Source organism: Myotis nattereri (genome assembly GCF_964212035.1).
Source record: "Myotis nattereri genome assembly, chromosome: 11".
Taxonomy (NCBI): domain Eukaryota; kingdom Metazoa; phylum Chordata; class Mammalia; order Chiroptera; family Vespertilionidae; genus Myotis; species Myotis nattereri.
In genome coordinates this window covers 32,085,346-32,091,345 of record NC_138086.1, presented here as the reverse complement: position 1 = coordinate 32,091,345, position 6,000 = coordinate 32,085,346, and the positions used below count along the sequence as shown (strand labels likewise).

The 6,000-nt window shown below is 41.7% G+C and overlaps 1 gene segment (V, D, J or C); it reads right to left on the bottom strand.

Moving 5' to 3' along the window:
• Window positions 1–458: 458 nt before the first annotated feature.
• Window positions 459–6,000, bottom strand: part of LOC308527358 (T cell receptor beta variable 27-like) — a 29,581-nt gene continuing 24,039 nt past the window's right edge. Inside the window, exon 3 of the V gene segment in view lies at window positions 459–751.

The window sequence follows — 6,000 nt, the reverse complement described above, 5'->3', positions numbered from 1 at the left end:
TCAGATTTAGCAAAAGACTCAGAACGTGCTATTTCCTTGGTGACAAAACATCCAGGAATAGGATCTATGATATGGGACAACATGTTGTCGAATACTTGGATTGGTATGGACTATTCTTTGGGCAACAGTGAAGGTCAGTAAGGAGAAAAGATGGCAGAGTATGTAAGAAGCCTTGTCTAGGAAAGGAATCCCTTACCCCAGCTCTAGCCCAAGCACAGTTAGCTTGTCCTGCCTGGCCTTTGACAAGCTCATTGGTACAACAAGTGAGAGCAGGACACACTGGAGAGGGTCTGCATCACTCAGCGCCCCAGAAGCTGGGGACTTGGGAGGGACTTCCATGGGCAAGGATGGTGGGGGAAGGTTTCCCTCCCGGTTGGGTGGGGCCTCCCGAGGGAGGATCCTCCTTGCTCTGTGGCTGCTTTTTTGTGTGGAGAGCAGCTGGCCATGCAGTGCTGTGGTTACCTGCTGGCACAGAGATACAGAGAGGTCTGGCTGACGTTGGCTGACTCCAGGGTCAGTGGGAAATTCCTCTTCTCTGTTCTAGATACCGTGTACCCGTCAGAAACCTCTCCCTTTTCAAAATGATCAACATTAATTGAATAATAGATCAGCTTTAGACCCAGCCCTGCGTCTTGTCGATACCAGTACATCAATTCGTGGTCCATATTCTGAGAACAATTCACTGTCAACTTCTTTTTGGTCTCTGTGATGAGGTGTCTTGGGGTCTGGGTCACTTCAGCTTCCGTAGGACCTGTGAGGAGAGGAGACAGAGCTAGAGGTAGCCGAGGAGGGTGCCTGTGCTGTTGTCTCTAGGAAGGGACTCCAGCTAAGACCTGCAAGCTTTGGCCAAGGATTGCCCAGGTGTTCGGGGACTCACCTGCTCCCAGGAGACAAAGCATGACACAGCCCAGGAGCTGAGGGCCCATGGCAGTGTCACACTGGTGTCTGCCAGCTCTGGGGGCTCTGGTTGGTTTCTAAAATGTCTCCATCTGGCCCTCATTTTCAGGAGAGAAGCCACTCCCCTTTTCTCAGAGCTTTGACATTTAACACAGGCAACCAATACAAGCCACCATGGGAGGGCAAGCTTGTGGTCACTGTCATTGTCCCTGCTCTGCTTTGAGGCTGCTTGTTTCTAAGCATTTGACAATGTCTTTTTATCTGTGTGCTTTTGTCAAGCTTGGCAAGTGTTTCTGAATTTTGCAACTTTATAATGAAAATTGGTATAACATATTTGAGTATCACTTATAAATGTGACTACAGGAGACTTATGCTATTATCAAAGCTGTACTTTTATATGTAGAAGTCCTCATTTCTATTCTGCAGAAAAAAATTCCAAGTGTCTTCCCATCTTTGTCTATCCACTGATTATATATATATATATATATATATATATATATATATATATATATTTAGCAATTACCTTTTAAAAGAGTCTCATGTGTAGAAACAGAGAAATCCACACCATAGATTAATTTATTGGTCTGTATCCCGTTCGAAATCCTGGACACAGGGCTCTTTCCTCTTCAGCAGATTAGACTTGGTCATAAGTGCTAACAGCTGCTTTCCTCAGGTCGGAGTTTAGGGAATCTTTCTTCTTTTTCCTCTTCTCTCTCCTTCTCCTAAAGGGGCTGGTGAAAGGCAAAGTTGATGTCTGCTTTCTTCGGGAACCTCACATTTATGCAGCACACTCAGTTCCCCTGTATGCTCTGGTACCGGCTTTGCTTTGCTCCCTTCTCCTCATGTGGCTCCAGGTGGAAGGTCCCTGTGCCTGGATGCTGTGTTGCAGCCAGACTACTCTGGATCCAAGTCATGGGGACCCTGCTTGAGGCCGAGGGTGTCACAGCTTCTTTTCTGACTTCCTCCAGCAGCTGCACATATCGCTCCTTTTTCTGGTCACTAAGTCCTTCCTACATTGAGGTGACTTTCCTGGTGTTTCCCAGAATATCTTCCCCCTTGAACAGCTTTGAGATTTCCTTGTGCTTTGTTGGAATCAAAGTATTCTTGTTGGGGAGGAAGAAGACAGAGAAGGAGACTGTCCCATCCCTCCTACTTGCTTCCAACCACAGCTACAGCTTCCCAGAGACTTTCCATATTTTGCCAAATCATCATCTTCAAGCAAGAACTGGGCCTTCATCCCAGCTTGGGGGCTGCCCTCAAATCTCAGAGAGATATTCTTGCCCCCAACAGTCCCTCGTCTATGCCAGTGAGAAAAACAGCTGCTCCCATGGTATTAACTCTGCTCTAAGAAGGAGCGTTCTCTCTTTATATTGCTGTACCATTTCTTTCTGTGAAGCACTGTGGCAAGTGAGCTCAGTTTACCTTCAATCCTCGGTGTTAGTGTTGTCCTGACAAGTCCTCCACATCCCAGCTGTGGGCGTAGGTGTCCTGAGGGAAGGAACGCAGTGTTCATTCTCAAGAACCCGCCTTAAGTCAATAATTCTGTATTACTTAGTCAACCTCATCTCAGTTCAACTGCATCCCCAAAGCTAACTTCACTATCTATTTATCCTCCTGTCCATGGGATTTCCCCAGGTTCCCCGCTTCTCCCAACAACATCAAAGTGGATAATGATACAGCAAAGATGTATAATTTGTCCCAAGCATTTTCCATATTAGATTAACCCAACATCCTACATGCCCACTCCCCCACCAGCTAATTCACTCTCCTCAGGCACATGCTTCACACCCCTCTCCATCCTGTTGACCGCAGGGCTGCTCTGGTGTCTTCTATTTTTCTCTACATCAACCAAGACTAAAATGCTGCTGAGTCCCTGATAAGCTCACATTAGGAACCAGTTGCTGTACCTTCCCACCCTTCCTTTCTAGAACCTTCCCTGTGATTCCTCTTTTCCAGGGTCACCATATTCAAAAGTTTGGGGAACTCTACTTCCCCAATGCTAGGCAGGCTCCAGTGTCCCTAATAAAGGGGCTGGGAAGAAGAGAGAATCCTCTAGATGGCCAGAGACTCTAAGCCATCTCCCTGCACCTTGTGCACTTGAATACATTTCCTTCTGTGCTGTCCCTCTCCCTCTCCCTCTATCTTTCCCTGTACTTCCGTACTTCTTCACTGCTTGCTCTCAGCCTCCTCCTCTGAGGCACCACTTAGTAAGTCTGCTTCTCTCACCCACCCTTCCTGGGTCCAGTATCTTGACAGCAATAATGATGCCTGCCCCTACCAATTGAAGAGCCATTTCTTTATAACTCCTGTAGAAGAATACAAGGTTTATACCTTTAAATATATAGAAATCTTATTTTTTTCTATGTGTGATCTTGATCCCAGTTATAAACTATAGAATTTTCACCACACGTCAAATCCTATTTTACTTTCCTCAGTTCAGGCCATATTGGTCCTGAGAAAGTCACTCTATCCTCTATATTTTCCTATACTGTATGATTAACCTTTGAAAGACCTCATAAAAGGTATTTATATATTGGGTTTTCTTTCAATTGGTGACACAGTGTGTTTTTTTCCCCTTTTATTTATTTATTTTTAAATTCGTTATTGTTTAAAGTATTACATGAGTCTCCTTTTCCCCCATTGACCTCTCCCCAGCTGCTCCCAGTCCCCAGCACATGCCCTCACCCCCGTACTGTCTGTGTCCATTGGTCATGCTCATATGCATGCATACAACCACCCCTCATTCCCCGCCTTCCTTCATAGATTGGACAGTCTGTTTGATGTTTCTATGTCTCTGGTTCTATTTTTTGTTCATCAGTTTATAATGTTGTTCATTATATTGCACAAATGAGTGAGATCATGTGATATTTATCTTTCTCTGACTGGCTTATTTTGCTTAGCATAATGATCTCCAGTTCCATCCATGTTGTTGCAAATGGTAGGAATTCCTTCTTTTTTACAGCAGCATAGTATTCTATTGTGTAGATGTACCACAATTTTCTAATCTACTCGTCTGCTGATGGGCACTTAGGCTGTTTCCAAATCTTAGCTATTGTAAATTGTGCTGCTCTGAATATAGGGGTGCATATATCCTTTCTGATTAGTGTTTCTGGTTTCTTCGGATATAGTCCTAGAGGTAGGATTACTGTGTCAAATGGGTGTTCCATTTTTAATTTTTTGAGGAAGCACCATACTGTTCACAGTGGCTACACCAGTCTGCATTCCCACCAGCAGGGCAAGAGGGTTTCTTTTTCTCCATATTCTTGCCAGCACATGTTGTCTGTTGATTTGTTGATGATAGCCATTCTGACAAGTGTGAGATGGTACTTCATTGTTGTTTTGATTTGCATCTCTTAGATGATTAGTGACTTTGAGCATGTTTTCATATGTCTCTTGGCCTTCTGAATGGTCTTTTTTGAAAATTGTCTATTTAGGTCCTTTTCCCATTTTTTTATTGGAATGTTTTTCTTCCTTTTGTTAAGTTGTATGAGTTCCCTATAAATTTTGGAGATTAAATCCTTATCGGAGATAACATTGGCAAATATGTTCTCTCATGCAGTGGGCTTTCTTATTGTTTTGTTGATGGTTTCTTTTGCTGTGAAGAAGCTTTTTATTATGATGTAGTCCCATTTATTTATTTTCTCCTTAGTTTCCATTGTCCTGGGAGCTATATCGGTAAAGATATTGCTACAACATATGTCTGCTATTTTGCTGCCTATGGATTCTTCTAAGATTTTTATGGTTTCCTATCTTACGTTTAAGTCCTTTATACATTTTGAGTTTATTTTTGTGTAGGGTGTAAATTTGTGGTCTAGTTTCATTTTTTTTGCATGTATCTGTCCAATTTTCCCAACACCATTTGTTGAAGAGACAGTCTTGACTCATGTATTCTCTTGTCTCCCTTGTCAAATATTAATTGAACATAATGGCCTGGGTTGATTTCTGGGTTCTCTTTTCTGTTCCGTTGGTCTATATGTCTGTTTGTGTGCCAGTATCAGGCAGTTTTGAGAACAGTGGCTTTGTTATATAGCTTGATATCTGGTATTGTGATCCCTCCTACTTTGTTCTTCTTTCTCAAGATTGCTACAGTTATTTGGGATCTTTTTTTATTGCAGATGAATTTTTGGAGAGTATGTTCTAGGTCTTTGAAATATGTCATTGGTATTTTAATGGGGATTGCAATGAATCTGTAGGTTGTTTTGGGTAGTATGGACATTTTAATGATGTTGATTCTACCAATCCATGGACATGGTATATTCCTCCATTTGTTTATGTCTTCCTCTATCTCTTTTTTCAACTTTCTGTTATTTTCTGAGTATAGGTCTTTTACCTCCTTGGTTCAGTTTATTCCTAAGTATCTTATTTTTTTGTTGCAATGATAAATGGATTGTTGTTGGGTTTTTTCTTTTGTTTGTTTGTTTAGTTTCTCTTTCTGTGAGGTCATTATTGGTGTATAAAAAAAGCCATAGATTTCTGGGTGTTAATTTTGTATCTTGCTACATTGCCCAATTCATTTATAAAGTCTAGTAGTTTTTTGATGGAGTCTTTAGGGTTTTCTATGTACCATATCATGTCATCTGTGAATAATGACAATTTTACTTCTTCTTTTCCAATTTGGATGCCTTTTATTTCTTCTTCTTGTCTGATCACTATGGCTAGCACTTCTGGTACTATGTTGAACAGGAGTGCTGAAAGTGGGCATCCCTGTCTTGTTCCTGCTCTTGGGGGAAATGGTTTTAGTTTTTGCCCATTGGGTTGACTGTAGTTTATCATTTAAGGCTTTTATTATGTTGAGGTATGATTCCTCTATTCCCACTTTGCTGAGAGTTTTTATCAGGAAAAGGTGTTGAATTTTGTCAAGTGCCTTTTCTGAATCAATTGATATGATTATGTGATTTTTGTCTCTCAACTTGTTTACGTGACATATCACATTTATTGATTAGCCGATATTGTACCAGCCTTGCATCCCTGGAATAAATCCCACTTGAACATGGTGTATGATCTTTCTAATGTAATGGTGGACCCGATTTGCTAAAATTTTGTTGAGGATTTTAGCATCTATGTTCATTAGGGATATTGGCCTGTAATTCTCTTTCTCTGTAG